Consider the following 24468-nt stretch of genomic DNA (forward strand, 5'->3'; position numbering starts at 1 on the left):
TTTATCACTAGGATAGACTTCAGTGGTATTACCATCTATAAAGGAAGAGTGCTTAAATGCAAGTCCTTGATTCCTTTCATGTCTTTGAGGTTGAGAAATGGAGTGTTGGTGGAGTGGTAGTACCTTTGTTTTTTCACCAATACTCTGGACCACACATCAAACTGAGCTTGCCTTCAGCCTCCATGATGGCATTTGAGATGATCCACAGATTACATCTGGACATGGTATCTATTTACTATTGATGAACATTGTGCGAGTAGCTGGTCAGTGGACTCCGGTCAGTGAGTGGGGTATGTTACACCCCAATCTCAATGTTAAACACTTCAATTCCAACAACTCTAGAAACATCTTCAACCCTGAATATAAATTTCTTAGAATTGCAGTGCAAGCAGCATAAAGTTGGACATGTTTAATCTAACTTAACGGTAACCACAATTCCACAAGTTAAGAATGCCAATATTAGAAACGTTCCAGTACAAAATCTTCCTGGCTTCATGTACATCCATATATTACATGTATTTTGATTAATGTCAGCATAATTTACCTATTTATCACTAGGATAGACTTCAGTGGTATTACCATCTTTAAAGGAAGAGTGTTCAAATGCAAGTCCTTGATTCCTTTCATGTCTTTGAGGTTGAGAAATGGAGTGTTGGTGGAGATGTAGTATCTTTGTTTTTTCACCAATACTCTGGACCACACACCAAACTGAGCTCGCCTTCAGCCTCCATGATGGCATTTGAGATGATCCACAGATTACATCTGGACATGGTATCTATTTACTATTGATGAACATTGTGCGAGTAGCTGGTCGGTGGACTCCGGTCAGTGAGTGGGGTACGTCACACCCCAATCTCAATGTTAAACACTTCAATTCCAACAACTCTAGAAACATCTTCAACCCTGAATATAAATTTCTTAGGATTGCAGTGCAAGCAGCATAAAGTTGGACATGTTTAATCTAACTAAACCCTAACCACACTTCTACAAGATTAAAAGGCCAAAATGACAAATATTCCAGTACAAAATCTTCCTGGCTTCATTTACATCCACAGTTTATTTTGATGAGTGTCAGCATAGTTTATCTATTTAAAACTAGGATAGACTTCAATGGTATTACCATCTATAAAGAAAGTTTTAAAGTTCAAGTCCCTGAGTGATTTCATGTTTTCAAGATTGAGAAATAGGAGTGTTGGTGGAGTGGTAGTACCTTTGTGTTATCACTACTGGTACACACACCACACTTAGCTCACTTTCAGCCTACATGATCCCATTTGAAATGATCAACAGATAACATCAGGATATGGCACCTACTAACTTATCTCATAACATTGTGCGGGTAGCTGGTTGTTGGACTCCGGTCAGTGAATGGGGTACGTCACATCCCTGCTTCGGCGTTAAAGAATCTGATAAGATGTCAAGAACTACAGTACAACAGCTCTAGAAACATCTTTCAACACACAGTCTATTGAATAGCCAACAATTGCAATGCAAGCAGCATGAAAGAAAAGACAATATTGATCATATACTAGTATCTGTATTAGCAGTATAAAGAAAATACTACAGTTGAAAATGTTCCTGAATTGGATCCTCATAAACATCAACAGTCCATTGGTAGGAGTGTAACATATGCAGCCTTTAGAATGCCAGAATAAACAGCAAATTCATTGGCACGAATGAAGTAACAATACTTAAATAAACACTCCCTGATTCATTCCTTTTCTTTGAGGTAGAGAAATGGAGTGTTGGTGGAGTGGTAGTACCTTTGTTTTATCACCAATACTCTGGACCACACACCACACTTAGCTCGCCTTCAGCCTCCATGATGGCATTTGAGATGATCCACGGATTACATCTGGACATGTTATCTATTTACTATTGATAAACATTGTGCGGGTAGCTGGTCGGTGGACTCCGGTCAGTGAGTGGGGTACGTCACACCCCAATCTCAATGTTAAACACTTCAATTCAAACAACTCTAGAAACATCTTCAACCCTGAATATAAATATCTTAGGATTGCAGTGCATGCAGCATAAAGTTGGACATGTTTAATCTAACTAAATCGTAACCACGATTCCACAAGTTAAGAATGCCAAAATTAGAAAGGTTTCAGTACAAAATCTTCCTGGCTTCATGTACATCCATGTATTATTTTGATGAATGTCAGCATAATTTACCTATTTATCACTAGGATAGACTTAAGTGGTGTTACCATCTTTAAAGGAGGAGTGTTCAAATGCAAAATCTTTGATTCCTTTCATGTCTTTGAGGTTGAGAAATGGAGTGTTGGTGGAGTGGTAGTACCTTTGTTTTATCACCAATACTCTGGACCACACACCACACTCAGCTCGCCTTCAGCCTCCATGATGGCATTTGAGGTGATCCACAAATTACATCTGGACATGATATCAATTTACTATTGATGAACATTGTGCGGGTAGCTGGTCGGTGGACTCCGATCAGTCAGTGGGGTACGTCACACCCCAATATCAATGATAAACACTTCAATTCCAACAACTCTAGAAACATCTTCAACCCTGAATATAAATATCTTTGGATTGCAGTGCAAGCAGCATAAAGTTGGACATGTTTAATCTAACTAAATGGTAACCACACTTCCACAAGTTTAGAATACCAAAATGAGAAATGTTCCAGTACAAAATCTTCCTGGCTTCATGTACATCCATATATATTTTTGATGAGTGTCAGCATAATTTACCTATTTAACGCTAGGATAGACTTCAATGATATTACCATCTATCAAGAAACAGTGATCTAATGCAAGTCCTTGATTCCTTTCATGTCTTTGAGGTTGAGAAATGGAGTGTTGATGGAGTGGTAGTACCTTTGTTTTATCACCAATACTCTGGACCACACACCACACTCGGCTCGCCTTCAGCCTCCATGATGGCATTTGAGATGATCCACAGATTACATCTGGACATGGTATCTATTTACTATTGATGAACATTATGCGGGTAGCTGGTCGGTGGACTCCGGTCGGTGAGTGGGGTACGTCACACCCCAATCTCAATGTTAAAAAGTTCAATTCCAACAACTCTAGAAACATCTTCAACCCTGAATATAAATATCTTTGGATTGTTGTGCAAGCAGCATAAAGTAGGACATGTTTAATCTAGCTTAACCGTAACCACAATTCCACAAGTTTAAAAGGCCAAAATGAGAAATATTCCAGTACAAAATCTTCCTGGCTTCATTTACATCTCATTAATGAACAACACATTATTTCCCGCAGTAAGATTTCTTTATGTGGCAGTATTTTGAATTCTAATTTTATGTCTTTCTAAACATGTTCAAGAGTACTGTGTATAGTGTCGTGTATGCTGTTATCACTTTCAGACCCATGAAATGATGTACTGCTCTTGTAATCATTGAATACTTGTTGAAACTTCTTCTTTGACTGCTGGATGAAGAAGGCCCTTTGCAACAGAGCGTGGAACTTTCGCCAACCCACAATCTGGAGGCTTTGAGGTCATTAATGAACGAAACATCATTTCCCGCAGTAAGTTTTCTTTAAGAGGCAGTATTTTGAATTATAATTTTAATGTTTTTGTAAATATGTTAAGGAGTATTGTGTATAGTATCATGTATGCTGTTATCACTTTCAGACCCATGAAATGATGTACTGCTCTTGTAATCATGGAAAATACTTGTTGAAACTTCCACTTTGACTGCTGGATGAAGAAGGCCCTTTGCGACAGAGCGTGGAACTTTCGCCAACCCACAATCTGGAGGCTTTGAGGTCATAAATGAACGAAACATCATTTCCCGCAGTAAGATTTCTTTAAGAGGCAGTATTTTGAATTATAATTTTAATGTCTTTGTAAATATGTTAAGGAGTATTGTGTATAGTATCATGTATGCTGTTATCACTTTCAGACCCATGAAATGATGTACTGCTCTTGTAATCATTGAATACTTGTTGAAACTTCCTCTTTGACTGCTGGATGAAGAAGGCCCTTTGCGACAGAGTGTGGAACTTTCCCCAACCCACAATCTGGAGGCTTTGAGGTCATTAATGAACGACACATCATTTCCCGCAGTAAGATTTCTTTAAGAGGCAGTATTTTGAATTATAATTTTAATGTCTTTGTAAATATGTTAAGGAGAATTGTGTATAGTATCATGTATGCTGTTATCACTTTCAGACCCATGAAATGATGTACTGCTCTTGTAATCATGGAAAATACTTGTTGAAACTTCCTCTTTGACTGCTGGATGAAGAGGGCCCTTTGCGACAGAGCGTGGAACTTTCGCCAACCCACAATCTGGAGGCTTTGAGGTCATTAATGAACAACACATTATTTCCCGCAGTAAGATTTCTTTAAGTGGCAGTATTTTGAATTATAATTTTAATGTCCTTATAAACATGTTAAGGAGTATTGTGTATGGTGTCATGTATGCTGTTATCACTTTCAGACCCATGAAATGATGTACTGCTCTTGTAATCATTGAATACTTGTTGAAACTTCTTCTTTGACTGCTGGATGAAGAAGGCCCTTTGCGACAGAGCGTGGAACTTTCGCCAACCCACAATCTGGAGGCTTTGAGGTCATTAATGAACGAAACATCATTTCCCGCAGTAAGATTTCTTTAAGAGGCAGTATTTTGAATTATAATTTTAATGTTTTTGTAAATATGTTAAGGAGTATTGTGTATAGTATCATGTATGCTGTTATCACTTTCAGACCCATGAAATGATGTACTGCTCTTGTAATCATGGAAAATACTTGTTGAAACTTCCTCTTTGACTGCTGGATGAAGAAGGCCCTTTGCAACAGAGCGTGGAACTTTCGCCAACCCACAATCTGGAGGCTTTGAGGTCATAAATGAACGAAACATCATTTCCCGCAGTAAGATTTCTTTAAGAGGCAGTATTTTGAATTATAATTTTAATGTCTTTGTAAATATGTTAAGGAGTATTGTGTATAGTATCATGTATGCTGTTATCACTTTCAGACCCATGAAATGATGTACTGCTCTTGTAATCATTGAATACTTGTTGAAACTTCCTCTTTGACTGCTGGATGAAGAAGGCCCTTTGCGACAGAGTGTGGAACTTTCGCCAACCCACAATCTGGAGGCTTTGAGGTCATTAATGAACGACACATCATTTCCCGCAGTAAGATTTCTTTAAGAGGCAGTATTTTGAATTATAATTTTAATGTCTTTGTAAACATGTTAAGGAGAATTGTGTATAGTATCATGTATGCTGTTATCACTTTCAGACCCATGAAATGATGTACTGCTCTTGTAATCATAGAAAATACTTGTTGAAACTTCCTCTTTGACTGCTGGATGAAGAAGGCCCTTTGCGACAGAGCGTGGAACTTTCGCCAACCCACAATCTGGAGGCTTTGAGGTCATTAATGAACGACACATCATTTCCCGCAGTAAGATTCCTTTAAGTGGCAGTATTTTGAATTATAATTTTAATGTCCTTATAAACATGTTAAGGTGTATCGTGTATGGTGTCATGTATGCTGTTATCACTTTCAGACCCATGAAATGATGTACTGCTCTTGTAATCATTGAATACTTGTTGAAACTTCCTCTTTGACTGCTGGATGAAGAAGGCCCTTTGCGACAGAGTGTGGAACTTTCGCCAACCCACAATCTGGAGGCTTTGAGGTCATTAATGAACGAAACATCATTTCCCGCAGTAAGATTTCTTTAAGAGGCAGTATTTTGAATTATAATTTTAATGTTTTTGTAAATATGTTAAGGAGTATTGTGTATAGTATCATGTATGCTGTTATCACTTTCAGACCCATGAAATGATGTACTGCTCTTGTAATCATGGAAAATACTTGTTGAAACTTCCTCTTTGACTGCTGGATGAAGAAGGCCCTTTGCAACAGAGCGTGGAACTTTCGCCAACCCACAATCTGGAGGCTTTGAGGTCATAAATGAACGAAACATCATTTCCCGCAGTAAGATTTCTTTAAGAGGCAGTATTTTGAATTATAATTTTAATGTCTTTGTAAATATGTTAAGGAGTATTGTGTATAGTATCATGTATGCTGTTATCACTTTCAGACCCATGAAATGATGTACTGCTCTTGTAATCATTGAATACTTGTTGAAACTTCCTCTTTGACTGCTGGATGAAGAAGGCCCTTTGCGACAGAGTGTGGAACTTTCGCCAACCCACAATCTGGAGGCTTTGAGGTCATTAATGAACGACACATCATTTCCCGCAGTAAGATTTCTTTAAGAGGCAGTATTTTGAATTATAATTTTAATGTCTTTGTAAACATGTTAAGGAGAATTGTGTATAGTATCATGTATGCTGTTATCACTTTCAGACCCATGAAATGATGTACTGCTCTTGTAATCATGGAAAATACTTGTTGAAACTTCCTCTTTGACTGCTGGATGAAGAAGGCCCTTTGCGACAGAGCGTGGAACTTTCGCCAACCCACAATCTGGAGGCTTTGAGGTCATTAATGAATGACACATCATTTCCCGCAGTAAGATTCCTTTAAGTGGCAGTATTTTGAATTATAATTTTAATGTCCTTATAAACATGTTAAGGTGTATCGTGTATGGTGTCATATATGCTGTTATCATTTTCAGACCCATGAAATGATGTACTGCTCTTGTAATCATTGAATACTTGTTGAAACTTCCTCTTTGACTGCTGGATGAAGAAGGCCCTTTGCGACAGAGCGTGAAACTTTCGCCAACCCACAATCTGGAGGCTTTGAGGTCATTAATGAACGACACATCATTTCCCGCAGTAAGATTTCTTAAAATGGCAGTATTTTGAATTTTAATTTTAATGCTTTTGTAAATATGTTAAGGTGTACTGTGTATAGTGTCGTGTATGCTTTTATCACTTTCAGACCCATGAAATGATGTACTGCTCTTGTAATCATTGAATACTTGTTGAAACTTCCTCTTTGACTCCTGGATGAAGAAGGCCCTTTGCGACAGAGCGTGGAACTTTCGCCAACCCACAATCTGGAGGCTTTGAGGTCATTAATGAACGAAACATCATTTCCTGCAGTAAGATTTCTTTAAGAGGCAGTATTTTGAATTATAATTTTTATGTCTTTGTAAATATGTTACGGAGAATTGTGTATGGTGTCCTGTATCTGTTATCACTTTCAGACCCATGAAATGATGTACTGCTCTTGTAATCATGGAAAATACTTGTTGAAACTTCCACTTTGACTGCTGGATGAAGAAGGCCCTTTGCGACAGAGTGTGGAACTTTCGCCAACCCACAATCTGGAGGCTTTGAGGTCATTAATGAACAACACATCATTTCCCGCAGTAAGAATTCTTTTGTGGGAAGAGTGCAGTTTATATTTAATGTCCATTTACAAAAAGAGTATTGTTTTTTATGTTTATTGTAATGTGTGTTGTCATTTCAGACCCATGAAATGATGTACAACTGTTGTGATCTGTGAATACTTGTTGAATCATTCTGCTTACCTGTTTGAGAAAGAAGGCCCTTTGCAACAGAGCGTGGAACTTTCGCCAATCCACAATCTGGAGGCTTTGAGGTCATTTGAAGGACACATCATTTGCTGCAGTAAGAATTCTTTTCTGGGAGGAGTGCAGTTCAAGTTTTATATACATTCATAAAAAGTGTATTGTTTTTCATGTTAAGTGTAATAAGTGAAAATATTTCAGACCCATGAAATGATGTACAACTGTTGTGATCTGTGAATACTTGTTGAATCATCCTGCTTGCCTGTTTGAGAAAGAAGGCCCTTTGCAACAGAGAGTGGAACTTTCGCCAACCCACAATCTGAAGGCTTTGAGGTCATTTGAAGGACACATCATTTCCCGCAGTAAGAATTCTTTTGTGGGAAGAGTGCAGTTTATATTTAATGTCCATTTACAAAAAGAGTATTGTTTTTTATGTTTATTGTAATGTGTGTTGTCATTTCAGACCCATGAAATGATGTACAACTGTTGTGATCTGTGAATACTTGTTGAATCATCCTTCTTGCTTGTTTGAGATGGAAGGCCCTTTGCATCAGAGAGTGGAACTTTCGCCAACCCACAATCTGAAGGCTTTGAGGTCATTTGAAGGACACATCATTTCCCGCAGTAAGAATTCTTTTGTGGGAAGAGTACAGTTCATATTTAATGTCCATTTACAAAAAGAGTATTGTTTTTTATGTTTATTGTAATGTGTGTTGTCATTTCAGACCCATGAAATGATGTACAACTGTTGTGATCTGTGAATACTTGTTGAATCATTCTGCTTACCTGTTTGAGAAAGAAGGTCCTTTGCAACAGAGCGTGGAACTTTCGCCAATCCACAATCTGGAGGCTTTGAGGTCATTTGAAGGACACATCATTTCCCGCAGTAAGAATTCTTTTCTGGTAGGAGTGCAGTTCAAGTTTTATATACATTCATAAAAAGAGTATTGTTTTTCATGTTAAGTGTTATGAGTGTTAATATTTCAGACCCATGAAATGATGAACAACTGTTGTGATCTGTGAATACTTGTTGAATCATCCTGCTTGCCTGTTTGAGAAAGAAGGCCCTTTGCAACAGAGAGTGGAACTTTCGCCAACCCACAATCTGGAGGCTTTGAGGTCATTTGAAGGACACATCATTTCCCGCAGTAAGAATTCTTTTCTGGTAGGAGTGCAGTTCAAGTTTTATATACATTCATAAAAAGAGTATTGTTTTTCATGTTAAGTGTAATGAGTGTAAATATTTCAGACCCATGAAATGATGTACAACTGTTGTGATCCGTGAATACTTGTTGAATCATCCTGCTTGCCTGTTTGAGAAAGAAGGCCCTTTGCAACAGAGAGTGGAACTTTCGCCAACCCACAATCTGAAGGCTTTGAGGTCATTTGAAGGACACATCATTTCCCACAGTAAGAATTCTTTTGTGGGAAGAGTACAGTTTATATTTAATGTCCATTTACAAAAAGAGTATTGTTTTTTATGTTTATTGTAATGTGTGTTGTCATTTCAGACCCATGAAATGATGTACAACTGTTGTGATCTGAGAATACTTGTTGAATCATCCTGCTTACCTGTTTGAGAAAGAAGGTCCTTTGCAACAGAGAGTGGAACTTTCGCCAATCCACAATCTGGAGGCTTTGAGGTCATTTGAAGGACACATCATTTCCCGCAGTAAGAATTCTTTTGTGGGAAGAGTGCAGTTCAAGTTTTATATACATTCATAAAAAGAGTATTGTTTTTCATGTTAAGTGTAATGAGTGTAAATATTTCAGACCCATGAAATGATGTACAACTGTTATGATCTGTGAATACTTGTTGAATCATCCTGCTTGCCTGTTTGAGAAAGAAGGCCCTTTGCAACAGAGAGTGGAACTTTCGCCAACCCACAATCTGAAGGCTTTGAGGTCATTTGAAGGACACATCATTTCCCGCAGTAAGAATTCTTTTGTGGGAAGAGTACAGTTTATATTTAATGTCCATTTACAAAAAGAGTATTGTTTTTTATGTTTATTGTAATGTGTGTTGTCATTTCAGACCCATGAAATGATGTACAACTGTTGTGATCTGAGAATACTTGTTGAATCATTCTGCTTACCTGTTTGAGAAAGAAGGCCCTTTGCAACAGAGCGTGGAACTTTCGCCAATCCACAATCTGGAGGCTTTGAGGTCATTTGAAGGACACATCATTTCCCGCAGTAAGAATTCTTTTCTGGTAGGAGTGCAGTTCAAGTTTTATATACATTCATAAAAAGAGTATTGTTTTTCATGTTAAGTGTAATGAGTGTAAATATTTCAGACCCATGAAATGATGTACAACTGTTGTGATCTGTGAATACTTGTTGAATCATCCTGCTTGCCTGTTTGAGAAAGAAGGCCCTTTGCATCAGAGAGTGGAACTTTCGCCAACCCACAATCTGAAGGCTTTGAGGTCATTTGAAGGACACATCATTTCCCGCAGTAAGAATTCTTTTGTGGGAAGAGTGCAGTTTATATTTAATGTCCATTTACAAAAAGAGTATTGTTTTTTATGTTTATTGTAATGCGTGTTGTCATTTCAGACCCATGAAATGATGAACAACTGTTGTGATCTGTGAATACGTGTTGAATCATCCTGCTTGCCTGTTTGAGAAAGAAGGCCCTTTGCAACAGAGAGTGGAACTTTCGCCAACCCACAATCTGGAGGCTTTGAGGTCATTTGAAGGACACATCATTTCCTGCAGTAAGAGTTCTTTTCTGGAACGAATGCAGTTTAAGTTTTATGTACATTCATAAAAAGAGTATTGTTTTTCATGTTGAGTGTTATGAGTGTTAATATTTCAGACCCATGAAATGATGTACAACTGTTGTGATCTGTGAATACTTGTTGAATCATCCTGCTTGCCTGTTTGAGAAAGAAGGCCCTTTGCAACAGAGCGTGGAACTTTCGCCAACCCACAATCTGGAGGCTTTGAGGTCATTTGAAGGACACATCATTTCCCGCAGTAAGAATTCTTTTCTGGTAGGAGTGCAGTTCAAGTTTTATATACATTCATAAAAAGAGTATTTTTTCATGTTAAGTGTAATGAGTGTAAATATTTCAGACCCATGAAATGATGTACAACTGTTGTGATCTGTGAATACTTGTTGAATCATCCTGCTTGCCTGTTTGAGAAAGAAGGCCCTTTGCAACAGAGAGTGGAACTTTCGCCAACCCACAATCTGGAGGCTTTGAGGTCATTTGAAGGACACATCATTTCCCGCAGTAAGAATTCTTTTCTGGGACGAATGCAGTTTAAGTTTTATATACATTCATAAAAAGAGTATTGTTTTTCATGTTAAGTGTAATGAGTGTAAATATTTCAGACCCATGAAATGATGTACAACTGTTGTGATATGTGAATACTTGTTGAATCATCCTGCTTGAATAATTGATAAGAAGGCCCTTTGCAACAGAGCGTGGAACTTTCGCCAACCCACAATCTGGAGGCTTTGAGGTCATTTGAAGGACACATCATTTCCCGCAGTAAGAATTCTTTTCTGGGAGGAGTGCAGTTCAAGTTTTATATACATTCATAAAAAGAGTATTGTTTTTCATGTTAAGTGTTATGAGTGTTAATATTTCAGACCCATGAAATGATGAACAACTGTTGTGATCTGTGAATACTTGTTGAATCATCCTGCTTGCCTGTTTGAGAAAGAAGGCCCTTTGCAACAGAGAGTGGAACTTTCGCCAACCCACAATCTGGAGGCTTTGAGGTCATTTGTAGGACACATCTTTCCCGCAGTAAGAATTCTTTTCTGGGAGGAGTGCAGTTCAAGTTTTATATACATTCATAAAAAGAGTATTGTTTCTCATGTTAAGTGTAATGAGTGTAAATATTTCAGACCCATGAAATGATGTACAACTGTTGTGATCTGTGAATACTTGTTGAATCATCCTGCTTGCCTGTTTGAGAAAGAAGGCCCTTTGCAACAGAGAGTGGAACTTTAGCCAACCCACAATCTGAAGGCTTTGAGGTCATTTGAAGGACACATCATTTCCCGCAGTAAGAATTCTTTTGTGGGAAGAGTGCAGTTTATATTTAATGTCCATTTACAAAAAGAGTATTGTTTTTTATGTTTATTGTAATGTGTGTTGTCATTTCAGACCCATGAAATGATGTACAACTGTTGTGATCTGTGAATACTTGTTGAATCATCCTGCTTGCCTGTTTGAGAAAGAAGGCCCTTTGCAACAGAGAGTGGAACTTTCGCCAACCCACAATCTGAAGGCTTTGAGGTCATTTGAAGGACACATCATTTCCCGCAGTAAGAATTCTTTTGTGGGAAGAGTACAGTTTATATTTAATGTCCATTTACAAAAAGAGTATTGTTTTTTATGTTTATTGTAATGTGTGTTGTCATTTCAGACCCATGAAATGATGTACAACTGTTGTGATCTGTGAATACTTGTTGAATCATTCTGCTTACCTGTTTGAGAAAGAAGGCCCTTTGCAACAGAGCGTGGAACTTTCGCCAATCCACAATCTGGAGGCTTTGAGGTCATTTGAAGGACACATCATTTCCCGCAGTAAGAATTCTTTTCTGGTAGGAGTGCAGTTCAAGTTTTATATACATTCATAAAAAGTGTATTGTTTTTCATGTTAAGTGTAATGAGTGTAAATATTTCAGACCCATGAAATGATGAACAACTGTTGTGATCTGTGAATACTTGTTGAATCATCCTGCTTGCCTGTTTGAGAAAGAAGGCCCTTTGCAACAGAGAGTGGAACTTTCGCCAACCCACAATCTGAAGGCTTTGAGGTCATTTGAAGGACACATCATTTCCCGCAGTAAGAATTCTTTTGTGGGAAGAGTACAGTTTATATTTAATGTCCATTTACAAAAAGAGTATTGTTTTTTATGTTTATTGTAATGTGTGTTGTCATTTCAGACCCATGAAATGATGTACAACTGTTGTGATCTGAGAATACTTGTTGAATCATTCTGCTTACCTGTTTGAGAAAGAAGGCCCTTTGCAACAGAGCGTGGAACTTTCGCCAATCCACAATCTGGAGGCTTTGAGGTCATTTGAAGGACACATCATTTCCCGCAGTAAGAATTCTTTTCTGGTAGGAGTGCAGTTCAAGTTTTATATACATTCATAAAAAGAGTATTGTTTTTCATGTTAAGTGTAATGAGTGTAAATATTTCAGACCCATGAAATGATGTACAACTGTTGTGATCTGTGAATACTTGTTGAATCATCCTGCTTGCCTGTTTGAGAAAGAAGGCCCTTTGCATCAGAGAGTGGAACTTTCGCCAACCCACAATCTGAAGGCTTTGAGGTCATTTGAAGGACACATCATTTCCCGCAGTAAGAATTCTTTTGTGGGAAGAGTGCAGTTTATATTTAATGTCCATTTACAAAAAGAGTATTGTTTTTTATGTTTATTGTAATGCGTGTTGTCATTTCAGACCCATGAAATGATGAACAACTGTTGTGATCTGTGAATACGTGTTGAATCATCCTGCTTGCCTGTTTGAGAAAGAAGGCCCTTTGCAACAGAGAGTGGAACTTTCGCCAACCCACAATCTGGAGGCTTTGAGGTCATTTGAAGGACACATCATTTCCTGCAGTAAGAGTTCTTTTCTGGAACGAATGCAGTTTAAGTTTTATGTACATTCATAAAAAGAGTATTGTTTTTCATGTTGAGTGTTATGAGTGTTAATATTTCAGACCCATGAAATGATGTACAACTGTTGTGATCTGTGAATACTTGTTGAATCATCCTGCTTGCCTGTTTGAGAAAGAAGGCCCTTTGCAACAGAGAGTGGAACTTTCGCCAACCCACAATCTGGAGGCTTTGAGGTCATTTGAAGGACACATCATTTCCCGCAGTAAGAATTCTTTTCTGGTAGGAGTGCAGTTCAAGTTTTATATACATTCATAAAAAGAGTATTGTTTTTCATGTTAAGTGTAATGAGTGTAAATATTTCAGACCCATGAAATGATGTACAACTGTTGTGATCTGTGAATACTTGTTGAATCATCCTGCTTGCCTGTTTGAGAAAGAAGGCCCTTTGCAACAGAGAGTGGAACTTTCGCCAACCCACAATCTGGAGGCTTTGAGGTCATTTGAAGGACACATCATTTCCCGCAGTAAGAATTCTTTTCTGGGACGAATGCAGTTTAAGTTTTATATACATTCATAAAAAGAGTATTGTTTTTCATGTTAAGTGTAATGAGTGTAAATATTTCAGACCCATGAAATGATGAACAACTGTTGTGATCTGTGAATACTTGTTGAATCATCCTGCTTGCCTGTTTGAGAAAGAAGGCCCTTTGCAACAGAGCGTGGAACTTTCGCCAACCCACAATCTGGAGGCTTTGAGGTCATTTGAAGGACACATCATTTCCCGCAGTAAGAATTCTTTTGTGGGAAGAGTACAGTTTATATTTAATGTCCATTTACAAAAAGAGTATTGTTTTTTATGTTTATTGTAATGTGTGTTGTCATTTCAGACCCATGAAATGATGTACAACTGTTGTGATCTGAGAATACTTGTTGAATCATCCTGCTTGCCTGTTTGAGAAAGAAGGCCCTTTGCAACAGAGAGTGGAACTTTCGCCAACCCACAATCTGGAGGCTTTGAGGTCATTTGAAGGACACATCATTTCCTGCAGTAAGAGTTCTTTTCTGGAACGAATGCAGTTTAAGTTTTATGTACATTCATAAAAAGAGTATTGTTTTTCATGTTGAGTGTTATGAGTGTTAATATTTCAGACCCATGAAATGATGTACAACTGTTGTGATCTGTGAATACTTGTTGAATCATCCTGCTTGCCTGTTTGAGAAAGAAGGCCCTTTGCAACAGAGAGTGGAACTTTCGCCAACCCACAATCTGGAGGCTTTGAGGTCATTTGAAGGACACATCATTTCCCGCAGTAAGAATTCTTTTCTGGTAGGAGTGCAGTTCAAGTTTTATATACATTCATAAAAAGAGTATTGTTTTTCATGTTAAGTGTAATGAGTGTAAATATTTCAGACCCATGAAATGATGTACAACTGTTGTGATCTGTGAATACTTGTTGAATCATCCTGCTTGCCTGTTTGAGAAAGAAGGCCCTTTGCAACAGAGAGTGGAACTTTCGCCAACCCACAATCTGGAGGCTTTGAGGTCATTTGAAGGACACATCATTTCCCGCAGTAAGAATTCTTTTCTGGTAGGAGTGCAGTTTAAGTTTTATATACATTCATAAAAAGAGTATTGTTTTTCATGTTAAGTGTAATGAGTGTAAATATTTCAGACCCATGAAATGATGTACAACTGTTGTGATATGTGAATACTTGTTGAATCATCCTGCTTGAATAATTGATAAGAAGGCCCTTTGCAACAGAGCGTGGAACTTTCGCCAACCCACAATCTGGAGGCTTTGAGGTCATTTGAAGGACACATCATTTCCCGCAGTAAGAATTCTTTTCTGGGAGGAATGCAGTTGAAGTTTTATGTACATTCATAAAAAGAGTATTGTTTTTCATGTTTGGTGTAATGAGTGTTGTAATTTCAGACCCATGAAATGATGTACAGCTGTTGTGATCTGTGATCGTTGTTGTCGTTGTCATCAACTGTTCACATTTTCAATTTCTTCTCAAGAACCACTTGGCCAATTTCAGCCAAACTTTTCACAAAGTATCCTTAGGTGAAGGGGATTTAAGTTTGTTCAAATGAAGGGGCACGCCCTTTTGCAAGGGGAGATAATTATGAATTAGAGGAAAATTAATGGCATTTTTAAAAAATCTTCTTCTCAAGAACCACTGGGCCACAAAAGATGAAACTCATGTGGAATCATCCTCAGGTAGTGTTGATTCAAGTTTGTTCAAATCATGACCCCAGGGGGTAGGGTGGGGCCAAATGAAAGTTTTACATAGGAATACATGGGGAATCCTTTTTAAATCTTCTTTTCAAGTACTTCAAAGCCATGCTTATAGTGATATTTATAGGAAATCGTCCTCAGTTAGTGTATAGTCTAGTTTGTGCAAATCATGACCCTCTGGGGGGTTAAAAGTCAAGACCCCCCCCCCCCCCCAGTAAACTTTCAGTTCTGATCTGATATGTGCTTTTTCTTAGCTAATTGCTCATGTGAGCGATGTATTTATCGAGGTGGTAATTGTTTTATGAATCTTAATCTACATGTACGCATGCATGATAATTGTAAGTGGAGGTGACGTTTGTAACTGAGCGGGGGGGGGGGGGGGGGGGGATCCAACATGAAATTAAGCACTTTTGAGTTTGTAGTTATTTGCTACTAAACTTTTAATGATATTGAATAGAATGGTATACTATTTTGTCCAATAAACAGAATATCTCAATTCCAGATGCACGATTTTACATGCCTGTACATGCAGGTACAATGTAAGTACAAGTTTAAATGATGCAAATTGACCGCAAACAAATCTTCTTCTCAATTGAGCGGGGGGGGGGGGGGGGGGGGGGAATCCAACATGAAATTAAGCACTTTTGAGTTTGTAGTTATTTGCTACTAAACTTTTAATGATATTGTACAGAATGGTATACTATTTTGTCCAATAAACAGAATATCTCAATTCCAGATGCACAATTTTACATGCCTGTACATGCAGGTACAATGTAAGTACAAGTTTAATTGATGCAAATTGACCGCAAACAAATCTTCTTCTCAAGAAATTAAATTTAGCATTTAAAAAAATTCTTTCACATGCAAGGAAAGCACGTCAAGATATTCAAAGCTGAAATTATAGTTTTTTAATTTTATTTCAGGCTGTCTTCAAAATTCTCTCTTGAGAGATATGTTGGCTCAAATCTGTACTTAGATTGGAGTCCTATATATTTATATTGAGAAACAGAAAAGAAGGTACGCCGCAATTCCACCAATATATACGGTAGTCCCTGCTAGATTTCAAACTCAGTTTACCATTTCTAGTTAAAATTGTACAGTTGTGGTGAGGAAAGATAAATGTGATCTTTTCAATAATTTTACATCTAAATATATAATACAAAAAAAAAAAAACAAATATACTTTGAATATTTCATCTAGTCAAAAACCAGACAAGAATCCCTCCTTAAAGACAATGATGAATATTCAAAGAAAATTGTGAAGTGTTTGTTAGACTTTATTGGCCTTCTATTTTTTTTCCCATTCCCTCCTTTTTTCAGTGAACCAACCATGCCTTTAGAAGTGGACACAGATGGATACAATTTATCATCAATAAAACCATGGAGATCAAAGGAATGAAACAAAAAACTGTTGGTATTTTTTTATAGTTTCATTTTTGTACCTTAATATTTATACACTGCATGTTTGTATATAAAATGCATGTTGCTTGTAGACATATTGGCTCTACTGGTCAAAGATCAGAAAAGCTTAACATGCATTGGTAAAATGTTTGTCATCCATCTGGTTGTCTGTCAACATGTAGATTTTAAAATGTTGATCTTCTTACAATTTTGGATAATTTAATAGAACTCAGTACAAAAGTAGATTTTACATTAAGTCTACATTAAGATAGATTTTATTAGTTGGACTTTGTCATCTTTTCAATTATTGAATTTGCCATGGTCAAAAAAACTAAATTTCTTTGAAATGCTTTCAAATTTCTACTTTTAAATCAGTGAGGTTGCAGTACATTAGAAAACTACACTAAAATACAAAATTCTATCATATGATACAATTTCATTAAATGTGTTGCCCTGATTATGGATTTCTTTGGTATTGCCTAAAGATTGAAATATCTCTGAAATATCTTTAAAAATGCCACTGTATCTCCAGATTTCTTCTAAATTCAATAGAACTTAAACTTTAAGTATTCAAATGACAAAAAAGGGTCATTTTAGTAGAGTATAGAAAACATCAGAAACATTTTTTTTTAATTAACAAAAAAAATACAAGTGTTTCAAGTTCATATCCATTTCTTATTTTGACAGCACAAACCAGTATTGAGCAACAGTCAGGTAGTTCAACTATGTCAGTTCTGTATTAAAATGGGAATATACTTATGAAAACCAGAAAAAAATATTTATTTTCACATTTGCATCATTTTAAACATTTAAGTATACATTGTTTACATAGTTGTTTGAGGGGTATTTAAAAACAAAACACAGATTTGTACTTCTAAATTTTTTGAATGGTTTTTTCTTAGTTGATTAACGTTAATATTATGGATTTCATTTCTTTTTTCAATTTTGAAATAAGAAAATATTTCTAATTACACAATTTATAGTAAATTCAATGAATGCTAAATTTTCTCATTTTACTACAGCACAGACATTTCGCTCATTGTAAGTGTCTCCATGTAGTAAGAATCTGGTAGGGCAACATGGACACTTCTGAATGAGCGACAATGAACCTGGGGGCCCAGGCGATACCCCTGCCCTTGAGCAGATAATACAGTTGACAGAAACTTGAACTGACACTTGATTTCTAGATTCTTTTAAGTTAGCTCTTCAGAACTGAATTGCATACAATACAAGAGTGAGTTAAGGGTATAGAGTAGAGAGAACTTTGGTTATCAAGAAGGGTAAATACTTGTTGCACTGATTAAAACAGAATTGAAGATATGTTTTTAAATAATTCGACTTTTTGTTGTAAAATTCATCAGTAAAAGAGAAAAGTATTAGATTTAAAAGTTTCAACGAGGATGTCTGATTATAACAACTGTGGCTTATAATCAGCAGAGTTTTTAGGAAAATGAAATGATTTGTTTCCTATTGTTTTCTTCTTAGAACAGAAGAACATGCAGATATGTATAATTGTTAAAAAGTTTTGATGTCATCTTAATTCCCCGCCCCTTCAGATAGTGTCAGCTTCTTGATTCTTGATGCTGGGGGACTCATGCCAAGAGTGTCAATAAGCTACATCCAGTTATCACACGTCATGGCCATGTAGTATACAAACATGTATTTTAAATTGAATGAATTCATGAAAATTTTGTTTTTAAATATGTTTTATATAAATACTAGTAATCAAGTACTTAAAGATCTTACTACAGATTACGAAAGATGTATAAGCTTGAATTGGAAAATATCCTTCAGTTAAACAAAGACATCATATTTAATTAGCAGAAGGTAAACACATTCCAAAAAGGAAAGCAGTTTCTTTGCAGCAATTAAGGTGATGATTTGTGGTTTCATGTTTAGCTTGACACATCAGAGACCAGAAGAGCTTATGCAATAGTAAGATATCCATCTTTCTAGCTGTCTGTCTGCCTATCTGTAAACAATTCTTTTTTTCAAAATGGTAGTCCTCCTACAGTTTTGGTCTGATTTCAATATACAAGTTGTGTAACTTGGTATACAAGATATACAATTCTTGATTTCAGTGATTGTTGTTGTTGTTGTGCTTACTTAAATTAAAGATTCTTTGAAATATACTGACAAGCAAAAGAAACGCAACACCCTACTTTAGGGGGAAAAAATTAAGTAAAGTAAAGAATTTTGTATCTTAAAATTATGAATTTCTTCAATTTGGTAAACATCGGTAATTTAAGCGTTGAACAATTTCATACCATAACCACAAGTCATGTTTGAGTTTGCTTAACAGAAATCAAAAATTGCATGTTTTAACCAAAACATTTGGCAATATTATGGAGTTTTAAGGGTTTTTTACTGTTCATCGTAAGTAATGCAGCAATATTTCAAAAAAATAAACTCTCCTTTCGTTCCCCGTAACGATGCTTAGGCTACTTGAAAATAGGTTATGTACACATTTCCATAGCTCTAGCTAGTAAATTTCAATGTAAGGGTGATGGAGAGTTGCTGATGCGAAATTTCACTACATTACGCCTCAACAGGGTCTTACGTATCATAATTATGCATTAAGGACAGTCCTGCTACCGGAAGTCCAAGGGTGGCTACACTGCTCTAAGTTCGAGAAAATTCGATCTAATTATCTGAAAAATGGACATTTAAAAATGCCAAAAAAATAATTCCTTCTCTCAGATCTCGACATTAATGAACCTATTGTATCGTAGAAATTAAGCTGTAATTGTTGTTTAGGGCAGTCTTGCACGTTTTACTTGAATGGCTGGGAGGGGGGTGTTTAAACAGTCTTATTTTACTTAGTAAAGTAAACAGATAAACATTTAACATTTTTATCAAATCTCTGATGTTCTGAAAAGTGAGTTTAGTCTTACTTTATTTTATTACTTTAAGTTTTGAAAATCATAAGATAAAAAAATCAAACGTTTGTAGATTACTGCTTGTTGTGTTTCTTTTGTGTGTCGGTATACTTTCAAAAGGCTAATCCTCCTACTGTTATGGTCTGATTTTTATGTAACATGGCGTACAAGTAGACCTCACTAAGATACATAATTCTCACCTGCCACCCATAGAAATATAGACTGTACTCGCATGTGTTTAATCCAATGAAATGTGCAAATTTTAGGTCACCTGAGCGACTCAGGTGACCCATTGATATGTTTTCGTCCTTCGTCAATCAGTCTTAAAGTTTTGAACATTATCAGCTTCTTCTCTGGAACCACTGAACCAATTTCAACCAAATTTGGTATACAACATCTATAATGGGGAACAAACATTTGAATTTTATGGTCCCTGTTCCCCTTGGGCCTGAGGGGTGTGGCTAAAACCACTAAAATTAATGCAATCTTTAAAAATCCTCTTTTTTCTGATCACATTTTGTCCGTCATCTGTCCGTCTGTAAACTTTTCACATTTTTGACTTCTTCTCAAGAACCAATGGGCCAATGTTAACCAAACTTGGTACAAAGCATCCTTGGGTGAAGGGGAGTTTAAATTGTTAAAATGAAGGGCCATTAGTCCCCTTACAAGGGGAGATAATCAAGAAAAGACAAAAATAGGTGGGGTCACTAAAAAATCTTCTTCTCAAGAACCACTGGGCCAGGAAAGCTGAAACTTATGTGGAAGCATCCTGCGGTAATGTAGATAATAAATTGTTAAAATCATGACCCCTGGGGGTTGGGCAGGGCCACAATAGGGAATCCAAGTTTTACATAGAAATATACAGAGCAAATCTTTACTGTCCAGCTGTATTATTTAATGATGACACAGTACATGTAGATACTTTTTCTGAAATGTTCAAAACAATTAAAAAGTATAGTTAATACACTGCAGTTTTGCAGAATAGAACTTGAGTTATAGTTTTGTTAATTCAAATTTATTCCCCATTTTGATTTAATAAATGGAAATGTATAAATAAACAGTATAAATTCAAGCTATGTGACTATATTATCACGTTTTAAAGCTAATACTTTACTGCCAAAATTTTAAATATTTTTTTATGTTCAGCTTAATTGTTCATCAATCTTTAACACCAGGCCTAAGAACAAGAGATGTTTGTAAAACACTTATGCCCCCCTCCCCTAAATAATTGGAATTCTCTAAGTTCAAGGAACATAACTCTTGCCAAAATGACCCAATAGTACCCAAAACATGACCTGATCTAACTATATTCTTCTGATTAATCTGTATACGAAATTTCATTTAAATATGTGCAACCTATGCAAAGAAAATGAACAGAAACTGCAAATAATTGGAATTTTTATTAGTCAAAGGGGCATGACTCTGATCAAAATGGCCTGATTGTACATATGACCTAGATATTTTTCTGATAAACCAAATTTCATCTCAATATGTACAACCTTAGCTGAGAAAATGAACGGAAACTGATGATTGACCGACCGACAGAACAACCAACAGACAGCAGCAAAGCATTATGCTCTCTTTTCTTCAAAGGAAGGTATGAAAATGGTTTGTTTCATATACTCCAATTAACCCATCAAAATCACCTCTACCTATAATCATTTTTTCAGCACTTGGAATTTTTTTTTTTTTTTAATTTAGTTTCAATAGAAATAGAGTTGTTGCATTTTTAAGCCAAGGTAAATCAAAATAAATTTCTGTGAGTCTGTGAATTTTTATGACAACATCAACTTGATATCAATACTGTCAAGCAAAAAAAACAAAAAAAAAAACTACCTACCTACCTACCCACCTTGAAAAATGTAAGTTGGAGTACATCGAACAAAAATATTTCTAATGATTGCCTCAGTGCTAAAAAGGGCATATTATTAAACATCACAGTGCCGGTAAATTCAACATTAAGAATTCACAAAGTCAAAATACAATAACACAAACCTTTTAAGTAGACTCCCTTCACAGCTTTAGTGCATAGGTCCAAAAAGGAGAATTCTTTTTTGGCCAATACTTCTTGCACCAATGGGCTCTGTGCCTTGAATCCACTACTCTGCCTCAAAGGATTATCAACTGTGGTGAACAGCAGACAGGCATGAATTCCTGCTCCATAGAGCTTGACAATCTGTTTTTGAATACATGTAATCAGGTTAATAATGAGACAAATACATACTATAAAGGTGCGAAGTGCAAAAGGATTGCTATAAAACATAATTTTACAAACATCTCTCCTCATTCTCTCTAGAATTTAATGGGTATTACTCCCCTCCCGTGATTTCTCTCCTTTCATAATCAAAGTGTCAGTGTCCACTGTTTTTGTGGGAAATACAAATCCACAATTTTTACAAATCATCACTTTAACATAGCTCTCATAGTTACAGCTGGGGCATCTTCTGTGAAATTTTTTTAAACTGTCTGAAGAACAAAATTTTTATATAATTAAATGTATATATCAATTACTGCAATTTAAATATTTTATATTTAAAAAGTCAATTCATTTTAGTGAATAAAAAAAAATGATAATGATGGAGGTTTCCCAAAGTCAAATTTAGCAGTTCTCAATATATATTTTTTCACCAACAGTTTTGAAATTAAAGTATTAAAGTTGGGGGTCCAATAAAATTATTAAATATTCATACTTTATAAAAATTAGCAGAAAGATGTGATAAAAAATCAGCATTTACACTATAGTGTAAAGAATCACTGCAAAATCAATCTTAAATCTTAAAATTTATTGCATCTAATTGCATTTAAATTGAGGAGCATAAAATTCACAATTTTTAAAGAGGTACCCTTGATTGTCAAAAATAAACATGCTCTTTACCCAGAGGCAGAGGAGAATTAAGATTTACAAAGAATTACGACAATTTCGATCACTATCATCAATATACAAATGTACTAGTAATCCCAACCTTTGAACCAGAAACTCTTGCTCTGTGGCCATGAATTCTTAATTTTGTTAGAGGGGTCAATGATTATTCAATTCATAAATTCAGCTATGCAAGCAGTGTGATAGCTTGATGTCCAGTAGTAAAGAATTTAGAAGATTCCCTAGATTTTAATGCTTTTACCCCCATCCCTGGAAGGGGGGGGGGATGGAAAATGAAACTCACAATGTTTTGTTCCCGGAAATTGGTAGAGTGATAATTGTGTGGAGAAGCTAAAGAAAGGCAAAAGGTCAAGTATATAGACCAAAAAATGACATTCTGAATAAAAAGGTGTTTTTCAAAAATCTTTCAATTTTTTTGGAAAAATTTTGGAAACCAAATACATGTATATAGCTTTACAATACCTTAATTGATTATTTCAGTACTTAAAACAGCATGGACCACTTTGAAATATATATATATATATATATATATATATATATATACATGTACACAATTTTCTGTTAAATACTAGTACTTTTTTTTCACAAGTCTAATTTTTCAAAGTAAAATGCTGAATTGTATTTGCATAAAGAAAATTAATTACTACACAAAAACATGAATATTTATGTTTGCAGATATTATCTGTATCAGGTATTATTTTATATGCCTGATAATATGTTTATATAAATGCAAAAGGATATACACTGTACATGTATGTAAAAAAAAAGTGTCATGGTTAGAAAATGAGATGTGTAATACATGTAGGTGTGATTAGATTTATCAAAGAAAATTTCAATATCAATACTGAAAATTCAATTTGAGATATATTATTTTGGAATGCCTAAAAATGTTTTCTGGTGGTTATAAAAAAAAGTTTTTAGCTGGATCAGATTGAGCCGATACCAGATTTATTTTTTGCACATATTTCAAACTTATTTAAACATAAACTGTACAATATAATTTTGACATATTTAGTAATTTTACCTTTGATTTTTTTTTATGATCAAGAATAAATTCACTTCTTCATGTTTATAGCTATTATTTTTCTTTTAATTTATTTTTTCATTTTTGATCATAAAAAGCATTATATCAAGATTATAGTAATATTACTCTACATGTCTTATGATGTCTGTCAACATGGTAAAAAAACCAACATATACATGTGTTCGCAAGTACCTGCAGGAAAAACTAATAAGGACGTGGTGAGATAAGAATACAGATAAATTCAGATAAAAATTCTATTTGAAGCTCCATGCTGCTACACTGTATATACATATCTAATTAACATGCCAGTGTATTATCATCTGCATGATCTGGTATAAAGGGAAAAACACATTTATGATAATTGATTGAAACTGACTGTTTCACTACATGTGTTTAACACCTCTATGTAGGCTCTGCATAATATCATCTGGTATGAAAATGGAAAATGTATTGTCAGTGAATTTTGAGTATCTTGTAAAATAAAAAAAAAAAATCTGAATGTGTTCACAACAAAATAAAAAAAAAAAATCTGAATTGTATGTGTTCACAACATTTTAAGGAAAGGTTGTGTGCGTGTGTGTGTGTGTGTGTGGGGGGGGGGGGGGGGCTTTTAATTGTGTCCATGAATTCAATATCAATTAATTTCTTGAAGAAAACAAGACGTGTTTGTAAAACACTGATGCCCCCGTATTGCAACATAGCAAAGATGAAGCTTTTCTTAAATGCAAATTTAATTAATTGGTACCAAAAGTAGGGTACATAAAATAATTATGTAGAGCATGAAAGCCCTAGACCTAACCATTCAGAAGTTATGGTTCAATTTCTTAAAAAGTAGGTCAAACTCCAAGGTCAAAGGGTCAAAGTTATTGTTATCAAATGAAAGGTCTTGTCATAAGGATCAAATATTTAAAGTATGAAAGCACTGGCCCTAACTCTTTAAAAGTTATGGTCAAGTTTTGCTTTTTTAAAGTAGGTCAATCT

The 24468-nt window shown here is 35.6% G+C and overlaps 4 long non-coding RNA genes across 5 annotated transcripts; all 4 read left to right on the forward strand.

Annotated features, from left to right (window-relative positions):
• Positions 1–3636: 3636 nt before the first annotated feature.
• On the forward strand, positions 3637–5660 carry LOC133177088 (uncharacterized). 2 transcript variants are annotated; one of them, XR_009719599.1, is made up of 7 exons: positions 3637–3795; positions 3902–4064; positions 4171–4335; positions 4711–4875; positions 4982–5144; positions 5251–5415; positions 5522–5660. It is a non-coding gene; the product is annotated as an uncharacterized LOC133177088 (long non-coding RNA). The 2 variants fall into 2 exon arrangements; XR_009719600.1 differs by having other exon boundaries at positions 3637–3764; positions 4034–4064.
• Positions 5661–5796: 136 nt separating this feature from the next.
• Positions 5797–7027, forward strand: LOC133177098 (uncharacterized). Its single transcript, XR_009719602.1, has 5 exons — positions 5797–5955; positions 6062–6224; positions 6331–6495; positions 6602–6764; positions 6871–7027. It is a non-coding gene; the product is annotated as an uncharacterized LOC133177098 (long non-coding RNA).
• Positions 7028–10055: 3028 nt separating this feature from the next.
• Positions 10056–10828, forward strand: LOC133177116 (uncharacterized). Its single transcript, XR_009719606.1, has 4 exons — positions 10056–10185; positions 10287–10447; positions 10547–10707; positions 10809–10828. It is a non-coding gene; the product is annotated as an uncharacterized LOC133177116 (long non-coding RNA).
• A 2110-nt stretch (positions 10829–12938) lies between these two features.
• LOC133177094 (uncharacterized) lies at positions 12939–14785 on the forward strand. Its single transcript, XR_009719601.1, has 7 exons — positions 12939–13063; positions 13165–13325; positions 13427–13849; positions 13951–14111; positions 14213–14373; positions 14475–14635; positions 14737–14785. It is a non-coding gene; the product is annotated as an uncharacterized LOC133177094 (long non-coding RNA).
• Positions 14786–24468: the final 9683 nt, after the last annotated feature.

The sequence above is a fragment of the Saccostrea echinata genome, unplaced genomic scaffold (genome assembly GCF_033153115.1).
Source record: "Saccostrea echinata isolate AGI-Se365-2 ecotype Australia unplaced genomic scaffold, CSIRO_AGI_Sech_v1 ptg000086l, whole genome shotgun sequence".
Taxonomy (NCBI): domain Eukaryota; kingdom Metazoa; phylum Mollusca; class Bivalvia; order Ostreida; family Ostreidae; genus Saccostrea; species Saccostrea echinata.